The sequence below is a fragment of the Buteo buteo genome, chromosome Z (genome assembly GCF_964188355.1).
Source record: "Buteo buteo chromosome Z, bButBut1.hap1.1, whole genome shotgun sequence".
In the NCBI taxonomy this organism is placed as follows: domain Eukaryota; kingdom Metazoa; phylum Chordata; class Aves; order Accipitriformes; family Accipitridae; genus Buteo; species Buteo buteo.
The window spans coordinates 44,418,805-44,433,766 of record NC_134204.1 but is presented as its reverse complement, the minus strand read 5'-3'; the positions used below and the strand labels follow the sequence as shown (position 1 = coordinate 44,433,766).

At 37.9% G+C, this 14,962-nt stretch overlaps 1 long non-coding RNA gene across 1 annotated transcript; it reads left to right on the top strand.

Annotated features, from left to right (window-relative positions):
* Positions 1 to 7,387: 7,387 nt before the first annotated feature.
* On the top strand, positions 7,388 to 11,997 carry LOC142027087 (uncharacterized). The gene is made up of 3 exons (XR_012649004.1): positions 7,388 to 8,087; positions 8,493 to 8,611; positions 11,625 to 11,997. It is a non-coding gene; the product is annotated as an uncharacterized LOC142027087 (long non-coding RNA).
* Positions 11,998 to 14,962: the final 2,965 nt, after the last annotated feature.

Here is a 14,962-nt window from a genome sequence, read left to right as displayed (position 1 = left end):
ATTCTGGCCAGTCCTGGCTGTAAGTTCCTGGTCTTGAAATAACATAATTTATGTCACTGATGGTTTTGGTTGTTTGTTTGTTTTTAACTATAGCAAATTACTGTGTGAAAATAGGTTAAAGGCTTCTATTAGTATTGCTAACTTTTTTATACTTCCAGGTAATCCACCAACTTGAAAATAGTTGGAGACTAGGGGAAAAATATTGCCTATGCTTGCCTTGTTCTTACTCTTCTCTGTGTGTCTGTTTTGGATGCTCTTCAAGAGAGAATACAGGCCTATGTGACCCCTTGTATGGACCCAGGCAATTGACTCTTAATCTTAATCCATGTTGTCCTCAGAATGCAAAGGATGATAGGGTCTGCCTGCAACAGCTCCTGTGTCTTAACAAGAGCATGAGAAGGATTTTATGTTGATGCCGTGCTGGGCATAGCTCAGTAGATCAAAAGGTTGTGGGTTTCATAATCACAGAAATGATATCTAAATAAAAATCCATGAGTGCATTCAAGTTACTGAGTCCCATGAGAACTACCATGCCATCCTAGAAGACAGTCCACAGAATATTAAACTAACAGGCAACAGGATCATCTTGCACATTCTAATCTATGAAGAACAAAAGAGGGACATCAGCTGTCTTGAGCTTTTAACCACAGCAAGACCTCTTCTAATGTAGCCTTAAAAAAGACGGACAGATCTATCTGAGAAGGTTAATGACAGAAAAAGCGTTTAGTTTCTTCACAGAAGAAGTTTATTTCATATAGCTGCCTGGATTATACTCGGGCACAAAAAAGTGAACAATCCAGGAACAATCCAGGAAGAAGCCATTTATTAACAACCTGACTGCAGAAAGGTGGTTATTCTTTTTCAGTGTGTTTGTTCTTCTTATATCTAAATAAAGAATGCAAGTGGAGTGATGTGCTAAGTATGTATTCTCCAGTGATAAAGTTGAGGTGTGATATTTAATCAGAATTTATTTATTTTCATTTACATGATATGGGCTGATATGTGTGCAGCATAGAGATGAGACATATGCCTGCCCCCATAGTTTTGGGACACCACAAAAGGAAATAGTTTAATTAGTGGGGTGAATGTGGCTAGTTAAATCCTACCTGTTGTAAAGATGGTTGAAGTGGGCATCTTGCCAATAAAAGAGTTGGAATGGAGAAGTTCAGAAAGAAATAATCAATCTTGTTTCTAAGATGATTCCAACTTACATTTCTAATAGATCTTGTAAAAAACTCAGAATTGTGGAATTGTAAGAATCATATGTTAAAAGTCTATAATCAGTGTGGCTCAAAATCGTTCATTTGATGAAGTTGGACCTATAGGAAGAGGAGAAACTCTGTTGTGAAAGTTAGTGTTTGTTTGAAACTGTTAGTTTATTTGGGTTGTGAACATGGTATTAGTTGTCAATTAATAACATGTTTTTGAACTAAGCACTTTATCTGTGAAAATCAGATATACTTTATCGTTTATTTCAGCATTTTTAAAATTGCAAGGCTCATAATTCTGTTAGAAACGAAGGAGCTGAACAGTGACATTTTAAAATTCACTTTTCAAATTATGGGGTCAAAATGAGAAGTTATTTGCTGGTCTCTAGTCAAGTAATTCGTTGGAATCATTGCATGTGAGTGTTTGCTTTGCAACTACAACAGTTTATCTGGCTAAATCTCTGTTTACTAGACAGATCAGGAGAGTACATAATTGCCTAAATTTCAGTGACAGAGGTTAGGTCACTCAGAGCTTTCTTTCTACGAACAGGCCAGTCTGCTCAAAAACTTCATTAGAGCAACTCTTTCTTACCTTGGAGTTTCCACTTACTAAGTTGAAAAATTCTAATCCTCTCTGAAATAAAATACAAGACTGAGGGTATGACTTTGCCCCCCAAAGTGTAAAGATTTCTAGTATAGGCCAATTAAAAATGACCTGAGTTTCTGAAATGAAATGTGTGCAGTACAAAGGAGAAGGTTTTCTTAGGCTAAAACAAACAGCTATCAGTACATAATGTAATTACAGACAAACAGTGGCATGTTCCACTGTAAAAGGCCTCTGCAAGAACACAAGATAGTTATTCGCTGTTTATTGTATCTTTAAACTGAGTTCAAGCTCTCATAAATTTAAGCAGCCCTTGGTGTTGTTTGAAAAAAGTTCACCTAGGTCTGAGACTCCCAGGAGAAAAAGTAAGAGATGTGTAGATCTTCAGTGTTGTGTTGCAAAACACGGCTTTTTTCTCCTCTTAGAGAGCTAAGGTCTGCACTGTTCTGCAAAGATGTCAGTTGTGAATTGTAATTCACAATTCTCCAGAAGAACCTGGAGATATAAGTGGTGACTGCAAACTTTAACAGGTGTAATCCAGCAAAATGTTGAAAAGCTTGAGACCAAACTGAAATTCCACAGCTTATTCAGTATACCTTTCTATGGAAAATATGTTACTGAATTTAAATATTGAATAGACCTGATATTTACATGGACACTGTTCTCAGTACACAGTAAACAATATAGAAACCTTATGAACTATTACAGTATAGAAATTTTCAATGAGTTGAACAATTCTGTATTGACTGAGGTGTCTTTTTTGTTTTTCAGCAAATACTGTTGATTATTTACTGACATCCTGAATATATTTTTAATGCATATTTCTAAACTTATGCATCCTCTAATGTAATTAAACACTCTGTCTCTTCAATAACTGCTATATTACCATATGCCTAAAGCTGAGTACAACTGTTTTGGTTCAACCTGAAATGAATGAATATATATGTTTATTTATAAGTGAAATATTCCTAAAGTAGAAGCAATTCTGTAGGCATGAAAGTGGGTGACACCTGTGCAGTTGTGCCTTTGTAGAACTCCTATTCTAGCATAAAAATATTGTCCCTGCTGGAGGTAGGAGTATGATAGTACTGGTGGTGGGGGTGCACCATTTCAAGTTTTCTGGTATGAGTACAGTGGTATAACTTGTACAAATATTTAAGCATACAAACTACTCACACTAAATTCAGGTTATTTGAGCAGAAGGTACAGCCAAAAAAAAAAAGGAGAGGAACCTTACAGAGGGTGCTTATCTGCACTTCTCTCCCTGTTATTGCCAATCATATGCTTTTCTACAATGTCATAAGTTATCCGTTGATATAACTGGAATTGTAGGATATATCTATAATTTACATGTGAAAGCTGCTTGAGAACTGTTCAGCAAAGGATTAAGTGTAACTGTTATGGCAAGACCTTTGTATGGTAACAATACTTAGCAGCCAGTAAGTATGTGGGCTGTTGTATTTTCCTTTCTTGCTGAAGGCTGAAGGATATTACAATAAGAGTGCTTGTGTTGGGAAGGATGGCTGAATCCTTAGTGGTACTCTAATCCTTCCCAATCCTGAGTAGTATTCTGTGTGACTGGGAGACGAACTGTATTAGAGCTGTGAATGAAGGACTGGCATCATTCTCCACCAGAAAAACACCTGATTCCTTCCTTCATTCTCCTGTATCAAAGCACATGGCAGAAAGGAGGCCATTTGAAGGGGAAGACCCCTCCTCTGCTACATGCCTTCCCATCCATGGGCTTTTGCCTATTGCCTCTCTCTGGGTATAGGGTATTGTTGCTGTCTTTGCATTAGTTCTACAGTTCTAGTGTTGGGGCAGTGACAGTCCTTGAACCTGTTTATACCGATGCCTTAACATTTTACAGGCAGATTGTGTTTGCAAACGAATTTTTACAATTTAAGTTCTCAAAGAAATAGCCTATCTAGCTGTCTGGAGAATGAAAGCTCCACCAGCCTCAGCCTTGCTCTAGCTAAAGGACCAAGTCCAGGAAACAACAGTATCTGGAGAAAGTAAAACAATGATTATTGGTATGGGACCCTTTTACAGCTGAAGAAGCACTCTTCCTCTTTTCCTCCTTGCACAGAGCCTGGTAGATTTATTTCAAAAGGGACAATTGGACTTCTGCCCAGCAGGATGCGAAGTCAAGATGGCTGGTAATCTGGGGTTGTGAAAGTAATTATTGGATTAGACTGACAGGACTGAGAAAGAAAAAATGCAGGTACTCTAAAATCAAAGTAAAGCTTTTTGAATGGATAAGGGCAATAGAATACTGAAAAAGAAGAAAAAAAGTTAATGTAACCTGTGTAACATTTCATAGCTTGTAATTACACCATTTTTGGCTGTATGGGACTTAGTTGTGTGGGTAATCCTTGGATCTCCATTAAGAATTTGGTCCAGCATTCATCATGTGGTGATGTTGCTGAATTAGAGCCAAAGGCTGTAAACTGCTACTGAAGATAAGCCTTCTGTATTTACAAGGAACTAGGTTTGCATGGATGTCATGAGACAGAAAAGTCTGTTTCCTCTGTATTGCAGGAAGCAGTAGTGTTCATGAGTACCGAAAGAAATTTTTGTGAGTCGATGGCCAGTGTTAGTTGATGCTGTATTACCGGTGGGTGATGTTGGGACTGTGCTTGCACAGTGACCCTTCAGACTGAGAGAATGTGGTACTTCATAGGACTCTTTTGTTACTCTTTCACTGTATACTTAAAAAAGACTAATTGGAAGTTTGGAATCTCTGTTGTGGGACAGAGGAAATAATAGCAGTAATTTAATATGTATCTGGTCCAGTTCACTTAACTTGCATATTAAGAATGAGAAGACAGGAAAATGCCTATGTCTGGAATTTTGAAAGAGGATTATACATCTTTAAAATAACTGCACAGCAAGAAAAGACACCTCCCAGTAACACAGAATACAAAGAAAGCATTGGAATGAATTGACTTTCACTGCACCATAGAACATACCAGCTACAAGACTGGTAAGCATTGCCCACCTGTTTAGGACTTTACAATGTTGACTTGTCAGGGCAAGGCTTGCCCTTCTAAAAGTCTAATCATTCTTTATGGTTGGTTAAGTCCCTCATTAAAAAGAGGCAAGTTATGGGTTTTCCTTGAAGTATTGCCATACTGTGTTGTCTTCCATGTTTTATATCTGAGTCATGATAGATATTATTAAATTATACAAATGATACAAAACTGGGTTACAACGTATGGAGTAATTGCTAGGTCCTTTTTTATAAATTAGGTGTTTATTCTTTGCTCTCTCTCTTCTTCTTTTTTATAGAAATCGCCTCTTTTAGGTACCTGGGATTGCATGTCTTTCAAAGAAGAATCCAAAGAAATTTCTTTAGGGGCAATGAATTGTGTCTGTTTTCCAACATCTGCATTGTCTGCCATAGAAGACGACATCAGTTCTGTTTCCAGCCATGACAACACCCAGGACATGTTTCTTCAACTGATCCTAGCATTGGTCTTGCTGAATCATTTGGCTGACTGTGAGTAATAGATCCATGCACTTCCCTGGGAAAGGTAAGTACTGTGTGCAATGTGCACCTCTTCCGGAAATAACGAAGTGCTCCACGGTAAGTAGTATGGAATCAGTCAAGTCAGAAATAGATGTGAGCTTTGAAGATAATATAAACTATATTTTCTTGTTGACAAAATACTCAAAGGCTTTTGTTTATGCTTTTTTTCCTAAACAAGGCTTCCCAGACATAAATCAATATGGCAGCATTTGAATCTCAAGAACTAACAAGAACTCAAACACTAAGTATAGTTTTCAGCACTTCATAACTACTCATTATGTTTATTTCCCAGTTTTCTTTGTTATTTGTTTCCTGTCTCTGTTCAGAGCCAACACATTTTTGGCTTTCAATTTGAAGCATGAGGCACTGCCAATCAGCAGGAAATATAATACAGATAAGATTCATATAAAATCTTTTGAACTGTTAAACTCTCTGGATGGGAAATGGATGTTAAATTGTTTACATTTGGCACAAGAAGAAAAAGTTCCATTTTTAAATTCAAAGCCTCTCCACCTTTGTAAATGAAAACAAATCACATGGGTCATATAGAGTTCCACTTCTGTAAAATCCATCATAAGTCTGATAAAAGCTTTTGTAAGTCACCAACTTTATCTGTAGCTTGTTTGAAAGTCATTCTGCAGCTTAAAATGAAGTGGCGCTTTGCCCCGTGTCCTTTAGAAAAGTACTGTATCAGTAACATGTTCATGACACAGTAAAAACACTGAAATGTTAAGAAGTGTTTTATTATTGTTTGAATCCTTCTAAAGAGATATGCAATGTTTCTGTATCATTTCAAATTTGCCATATTAATCCCATACTTTTAATATATCCAGAGCTTATCAGTCCAGTATCTGTTTCTACTTTGCTGTGTTTAGTTTACAAACAAGAATCTTTGGGGATGACACCCCCGCCATCTCCCCGAATTCTGTGGTTCTACAAATGTACAAGTGCAGATAAGGAAAACACCTTGTCCCAGTTTTCTGACCATTAGGAGCATTAGAACTCAAAGTTAATGTTCACATTAGTGGGGCGTTTTTATATCAGCTCTTATATGTGTGCAGGAAGTAGCTCAGACAGATTCTGGATGGCAGTAAATCTCAAAGATGAAGTTGGGAACAGCATCACCTTTGGAACAGTTAAGCATTGCTAATGAGTACTAATCATATGGCAAATCAGAGAGTGAGAAGCAGTCTCTGGCATAGCTGCAGGCTGTTATATGGAACATCTTATATTTCAAAGCCAGCAGAAGCAGTAATAGCTGAAAAAGATGTTCAGGACAGGCTTGCCAACAGAAAAGCACTTCAGCAATTGAAAATGTTCTCCAGGATCTGCAGGAAAGGAAACCCATTTGGAGCAGAAGTTTAACCTTGAAGCCTTGTGACATTTTGGTGTTGGGTGGAACACCCCATAGATAATAGATGTGGTTGAATAGACACTAATTTAACTTAGGGAGAAAAATCTCTTGAAATTAAGGGTTATGTAATGTTGGCAAGAAGCATGATTGCAGGGGTAGGACCTAAGCTACTGCTTATGCTTTTACCTACTTTGGATCACTTAATGCAGGAATTCTCATATGAAACCTGCTTCTTTCTGACGTCTTTCCACAGCAGCAGTCATAGAGCTACAAACATTGTCAAATACTAAGGAATCCTAATCCATCCTGGCTGCTTGTCATCAAGGATGTTGTAAACCAAGTGACTGAGGATACACAAAATTAATCATCTTTGTTTCAAGGGACTTTTAGGCCAAATGATTGAGTATTGTGAAGTTTAGTGGACGTAGAGATTGTGAAAATCCATGTTTTAGTTCTCTTTCATTTTTTCCATGGAAGATTAGAGAGGACAAGCACAATCTTAAAAAATTCTGTTTAGTAACTAAGAGAAACAGAAACAACTTTTTTATTGTCATTGAAGATTTTCATGGAATACAATGATTTATAATAAGGTGTACTTAAAAACACAAGTGATTCAACAGCATTAATGAGATTTGACATTGGATTTGATAAAGGTAATGGCATAACAGATGCTTTACTAGTGAGGACCCTGACTGTACAAATGCAGTAAAGCACTATAAAAATAAACTTTAAAATATTTCTTCAGACAATTAAAAAGAAAAAAATGTTCTGGAAAAAAAATTAGTTTGGAATTTCAGTGTGTGAAAATTGATTGTCACCCTTCATAGCAAATATATAATTCTGAACAGGAAGACAACTAACCATTTTTTATCTGAGTTTTTGCTGGAGCCCCCAATTAATTTGCCTTATTAAAATTAGTAATTTACACATGATAATGAAATGGGTCTTCTGTCTGAAGGATGCTTTCCCAGACCTTGATGATGATTCAGGAAAGCTGCAGCAATATTCTGTCAAGGTGAGATGTTTGTTAATTGGGACCACAAAGAATGCAAAGATACCAAATAGAGTAGCCTGTGCAAGTGTTCTTAGCTTTCTTGTTTTGTGCAGGATTGAAAAAAATTGTGATACTGTCAAGATGAAATAAATAGTCCACTAGGTTGGGAGAATATGAAAGAGGCACTTTTTAAGCACAAAACTGATGTCACTTCTGTTCTTTTGGATCACATCATTGAATTTGTAAAGATATTATTGAACTGAGGAAATGATCTCACCCTGCAGCATAAACATGGCCTGTTCTGAGGAAAAAAGGTGGATGTGAAAGTCAGAGCTGGAAAATCACAAGTCTTCAGCAGAACAAGAGAAGTTGTTTGTCGAGTTTTATGAAAACAGGTGAAATTTCTCCAAATAAAGTGTGTATTGTAATGAGATTTTCACATATCTCAACTAGCAGCTGCAACCTCACTGAATTCCATCACAGTTTGGTTCTAATTGGACAGAATTTAACTTTCTTTTTAGGAATACTGGAGAATACAACAGAAGCACTGGTATTATATGAATGGTCAGTTATTTTTCCAGAATATGACTTGAAGACACATTCTAAAGATGCAAATCTGTATATTTCTTTCAAAAGTTTCTGAATTGTCACTACCGGGATTTCTGACACAGCCTTCAATTAGCATTGTAGCTCTTTGTACCAAGCTTTGTGTAATCTTGTCTTTAACTTTTGGATTACTTTAACTTTCTTAATTGTGTATGCAGAACTCAGAGCTTAATCAAAATTCTAATTCTTTGCAGTTGCTGTTGATGTACCAGTAGCTTTCAAGCAAGCTTCCCGAAGGAAGACTAGGGAAAACATGAGCCCATTGCTGAATGGGGTGAGGAACCTGACAAAGAATTTCACAGGAAAAGCCGAGGTACTCAATGCCTTTTTTGTCTCATTAATCACTGCTAAGACAGGCCTTCGGGAAGCCCAGGCCACTGAGACAAAAGGGAAGGTGTGGAGCAAGGAAGACATACCATCAGTGGAGGTGGACCAGCCCAGAAAGCACTTGAACAAACTGGACATACATAAGTCTGTGGGGTTTGACGGGTTGCATCCGTGAATACTGAGGGAGCTGGCTGAAGCCATTGCAAGGGCATTCTTGATTATCTTTGAAAGGTTACAGCAATAGGTAGAGGTTTCTGAAACCTGGAAGAGAATAAATGTCACTCCTATCTTAAAAAAGGAAGATCTGGAGAAGTACAGGCCACTTGACATCCCCTTAATACCTGGGAAGGTGATAGAGAATATACTCTTGGAAAACATTTCCAAACACACGAAGGACAAAAAAGTCATTGGAAGTAGTCAGCATACATTTATGAAGGGAAGTCATGCTTAAGAAATCTGATAGCCTTCTATAATGAGGTGACTAGCTTGGTGGATGAGGAGAAAAAAGTTGATGTTGTTTCCCTTGACTTTAGTAAGGTCTTTGACAGTGTCTTCCATAACACCTTTGTAGACAAGCTAACAAGGTACAAGTTAGATAAATGGACAGGCAGGTAGATTGAAAACTGGCTCAGTGGCTAGACTGAAAGGGTTGTGATCAGAGGCACAAAGTCCAATTGGAGGCCAGTCATCAGTGGTTTACCTCAGGGAATGATACTGAAGTCATTACTGTTTAACATCTTCTTTAATGAACTCTGGAGTATGATCTCAAAAAGTCCCTTCCAACCTCAGTCATTCTGTGATTCTGTAAATATAATGTTTGGGGTTTTTTAAATGATAGCCATTCTCTGCTTCCTCCAGGCTCAGTATGAAGAGGTTCAGTGGAAGACATTTTAACTTTTCATTTCTCTTAACAAGTAGAACAATCAAGGTCCTCCCATAAAATGACTATGGGAAAATTAAGGAAGAGCTGTGCTCAAAAGGAATTAGGAGTATTTGGACAGTTTTATAGTGGGTAACTTACTGATGTTTGCTATGGGTAATAGTTCTAAAAACATATTCATTAAGATCTCTTTGGTTGGTGATTTGTCTAATTGAAATGGGAGCTGCTGAGAGATGCTACCAAGCCCATGCTGTTCTTGGTCCTTTGTCACAGTCCCATGTCAGCATAAAAGCTATGGGCAAAGGAGCTCTAATAGTAAAAGCAGTATTAGTTGAAATGACATTCATATTGCTGTTTCGGAGTTCAGCCTGGAATTGCCCTGTCCTAGTGGCCATTCTGTGCTCCCAGAAAGGCCTGGGAATGTAGAAGGGTACCGAATCCACTTCTACTTTTAGATTTACATAATGTTGTGGTTTGGGATTAGTTTAATTCTACAACTGGATGATAAGGAGTATCACATAATTAGTTCAGGAAGTTAATGATGGCTGATAATTTGACATGCTGGGAGGTATCTGCTCATAGAGGTATGCTGCTTTAGCATGTATTTGCCTTCAAATACTTTTGAAAGTTTATTACTAAAAAACAATCATGGTGAAAAGTGGCAGGCTATGACATTAACTATTTTGCTAGATTCAGGCCTTTAAAAAATGCGTCTTTCTCAGACAACCCCACCCCATCCCCCAGCCTTTTTTCTCACCAACACTGTATGCTGGAGAGATAAGGCAATGGAAGATCCTGTGCTAGGTAGTTCCCTCCCTGAGTCCAGGTCCAAGTTGTACCCACCACACTACAGCTTCCCCTGTTTGGTAGTCTGCAGAATGCAGTGGTTTGAGGATGAAGCAATACTGTGTGCTAGGAAGTCAGAAAGGGCTGCAAGGTCTTTTTCTGTTACATTCAAAGGATTAATACCTTCCCTATTTCATGTCATTCGTGATGCTGAAGGCAGAAAGTATCATCCATTTAAAACCACAATATTATATTTTTGGTGTTATGACATTAAGACATGGAATTATGATATTTTACCTTTACTGATAGTACACATGGTTGTCTTGTTATATCTACGTTCATTTTTAAACAGTGCTTAACACTGATTTGACGTGTGTTTGTGTGTTTAGGGAATGTTTGGAATACTTACGATCTAGTTATTACACCTAACTGACCTAATTTTGAATCTGTTGTATATTTGAGTCCCAGGTTAATTTAAATAATACCAGAGTTTTGGAAAAAGAATCAAGTTCCATGAGATTTTCTTTATCTGTGGTTCCCATCTGGCTTGCTGTTACAGGCATTTAATCCTGTGTTTGCTGCCAATGTTTCCCAGAAAGCCTTATAATTGCTTGGAATTTGTATGAACAGTTCCAGTCTGGTGCACAATTAGGGATGCACTATAAAATTTTCATTGCTCGATTTAGTTGAAATTGCAAGATGGATGGGTAACACTAATGACCATAGTTGTACCGTATAAAAATGACTACTGGAAATTTGCAAGAGGGAAAAATTTAATGGTAACTATTTCCTTTTCCCTCACTCCAGAGATGAGGGAAAAAGGAAACATAGCAATAGACTTCAAAAAAATGCTTGATGTTCTATGACACTTTCCTTCTTTGCCCTGTAATTGCATATCTCAAACCAGAAGCCTGTGATTCAGAACATGTTTATGTGCCCCTTTAAGAGGTCAATATGGTTTTTTTTGGACTATATATAACATGGCATGTGCTTTCCCTTCTCCAGAAAAATAAATGCAAATACCCTGTTTATTTGTATATAAACAAATGGTTCACTTGTTCACTTTCTTTTTTTTTTGACTTACATGCTTGCTGAAGATGCAGGGAGGCATATGTCCAGTAATGATTGGCAGCTGGCATCAACATGCCATGAAAAAGAACCTGGCAGATTACTCAGTAGGAAATCCTTTATGCTGAATGGCACTGATTGGAGGTGCTTTTGAAAGGAACTTCATGTTTATAGCTTGTCACAGTGAGACCCAAACCTCCTGATTCTTTTCTTGTTTGTTTGGCTAACTAACTGCTACAGTTTCAAAAAGTTGTTATGTCTTTAGCCACATGTTTGCTGTGACATCAGAAGGAGCTGTGAAAGGAAGTGTTGTGCAGCTTGGAGAATTCAAGGCGTAACAATGAACACGCTTGTCTGCAAGTTATGAACAGGAGAGCCTATGTGGCTGTGCAGTACTGTGCCCTGTGATATTTGACCTAGCTCAGGTACTGGAAGCCTTCTTAATGTGGTTATTCACATCAATGAGTTTGCCTCATTGTGAAGCAGGTTGAATAGCTCTGTTTCAGGTCTCTGCTTTGACCACAAGGACTTTTTTGGTACTTTTTTTTTTGTTATTTTTGATCATATTGCTAATATTCCTGCTCTTATCCTGCACCCTGTGGTGGTTAATAATCAAGGGAAAGCCATTATGGGTTTGTGTGTAAACTTCTACACTGCTGAGCTTGAGAAATCAGGGAAGAAGCTAAAATACTCCCTGTATGTACTTTTTTTTCAAAGTCCAGTCAGCAATGCCCACTGAAAAAAAAACCCAGGCAGAAATGTAATCTGTTTTTCTGAAACTATGTAAACATCTGACAGAAAGAGAAAAAAGTTTAAGAACGGGGAAACTGATATATGACCTGGTTCAAAAAAGAGTCTGTAACTGTCATGTTGAAATAGTAAACAGACATGACAGCCTTCCTACACCTTATGTTCCTATTAAGCATTGTAGGCTTATTGCTTTGTTATGAGGAGACCTGTCAGTGTGGTTTGGGGCAAAATAATGATATGACAGGCACTACATAAATTGCTTGTGGGTTGATAGGCAGTAGAGAAGATCTGTGTTTCCTGCAATAAACAGCACATTACACATTTGGTTGGGTGCCAGATGAATGTAGAATTTGTGCCTATGGAATTTTTTTAAACCAGCATTGCTGAATAAAACTGTTCCATTTTTACAGCCACCAAAAGCTGGACTATGTTACCTGACACACATGGAATACATCATGGTGATAGTGTTCTCTCACAAAGTAAGTAATAACATCAGCAGATCTCTCTGTTACATACTGTATTCTGATTATTTTGAAAGTTTCTGTCTGGTACATGGAAAATTTCCTTCAGAAGAATGCAAAGTGAATCAATTCCTCCTCTGAATGTATGCACTTTCACTATTTTGAATAAACTATCTGATTATGGTATTCAGTTTGGTAGAATAAGACAGCATCTGAAGCCAAACAAATTAGGCAGTGCATTGCGATGGGCTTAATGCAGAGTCTGATGAAAAAATTATGCAGTATTGTTTGTTCACGTTGTAAGTTCTGTTCACTCTATATTCGGTTTTGCATATGCTTTTGCATGAGAGCAATGATGGTATGGGCCAAGATGGGTCATTGCTCTTCATTGATATGTTTTAGTGGAAGTTATAGTTAGCAGCTTTAGAGTGAGAAAGCTTGAGCCTATTCCTTTGATGCTGCTGTGAAGTAAGCCTTCATATAGGAAGGAAATGGGGACATGGTGCAGAGTTGGTTGTAAACTATTTTGCTCTTCTACTATGTATAGATTCTACCACTGGGCAAACCAGGACACCACGGCTAGAGTGTTCTGAACTCTGTGTGTCTTACCAGGGTCATATTAAGAAAGCAGAATTTTCACAAAGTGAATTTAGTGTCAGTTAGTTTAGTCCAGAAAGCTTGTTCATATTTTCCTTCTCTCCTGTGAATATAAGATACTAACAATGCAACTTTACTGGAGTATCTGAGCACTGAAATATCAGATAGATAGATTACCTTAAGGGTTTCCAGTTTTACAGGTTGCTCACAAAGGCACCAAACCACTTGGGCCACTTGTGGAGAAAGTTTCTGAGCCTGTCAGAGCTTTGTGCAAAAAATGATTACCTGTGAAGGGCACAAAGGACATGAGCTATTTAATGGGGAGGAGTTACATGAAGGACCAGAATGGATTCTTCATGCTTGTACCAAAATGACGATAAATTCATCCCTGTATTAGAAAACATAATATGAAATCGAATGGTTTGCTTCTTGAAATCAGTTTTGCTGATTTTACCACAAGCTTATATTTGTATTTATTTTTCATTGCAACCTTGAAAACTAATACAGCCATTACCCATCTGTCGCTGCAATGTAGGTGGAGCACAACTGATATTTATCAATAGGATATTTATCAGTGATTAGAAGTAACATACAGCATTTTAGGGCTCATTGTAAACTCTTTTCAAAGTCAGACTAGAGAGTAGTTCAGCTCAATGGAAGTTTAATTAATTTAGTAGTAGTTTAATGAGACCAGGGGCATAAGCATTTGCTTTTGAGAAAGCTGCTTTGGGTATTTATCCTCTGTAGAGAGACCTCATGCTGTAATTTCCTTTTCAAAAGACAATAAGCAGAATGCAAACTCAGTGGAATTAAGTTCTTTTTGGTCAGAAGCATCAACTGGCTTTGGGATTCGAACTTTCGTTTTCATGGAGCCCAGATTTCAGTTATGAAATCTGTTAATGTAATTAATAATAAGTATAATTATATAAAAGCAACATCAGCTGGTAGACCTAAAAATTTTTGTCTAGCTACTTTGGAAATGAAATTATGTTGGTAATAGCTGTAGCATTTGCCAAAAGAAATATAGTTATGATGCTGAGCTTATCAGGTGCAGGAGTTCTCAATGGCTTTGTATTTCTTTACAGCTTAGCCTTTGCTTTCTCTCTTCAGCCCTACACTGTGGCTGAGCATGTTCATAAGACACGTATGGTGGCATCTCCGTGGCAGGTTCACTTTATACTAGATCCACCTTGCTGGCTTGATCTATGACTTTCTGAGCTAGCTTGTAGGGTCACAAAGACTAAGAAAGAGCACAATGTTGCTTTTTTCAGAAGGAGGGTGTCAATCAGTGTCTGTATACAAAAAAGCCCTCCTAGGAGGCAATGCCCCAGCTTCGGACACCTCATGTGTGTCAGGTCACATAAAGGTGGAAGGGCCACAATGCATGTTTTTTCTCACATTTCCTGCATGCCACTGACAGTGATCAGGAGACATCTTCATGCCATCAGTGCCTGAGATCCCTGCAAAGGGAAGTGAGGTAGATGCAGGCAATACCAGGAGACTGACCGTCCTCCCAGTTGCGAAGGAATGGAGAGACATCCAAATTTTTTGTAACATGGGTAACATTCCCCTTTGACTCCAAAGCTGACTCTGTGGTACAAGCAGCACTGATATTCAAGTATCTCAGAAAAGGATCTTTTGTACCCTCTCACAGATGTTGCTCACTCACTTTACCATAATGTCTCCTACAACTGCAGGGTTACCTGACTGAGGAAAATGAAGAGCCCAGATTATTGTAAGCCTGTGGTGCTATGGGTGACCACTCGAAGTTTGATAATAATGATAGTTTAGTATT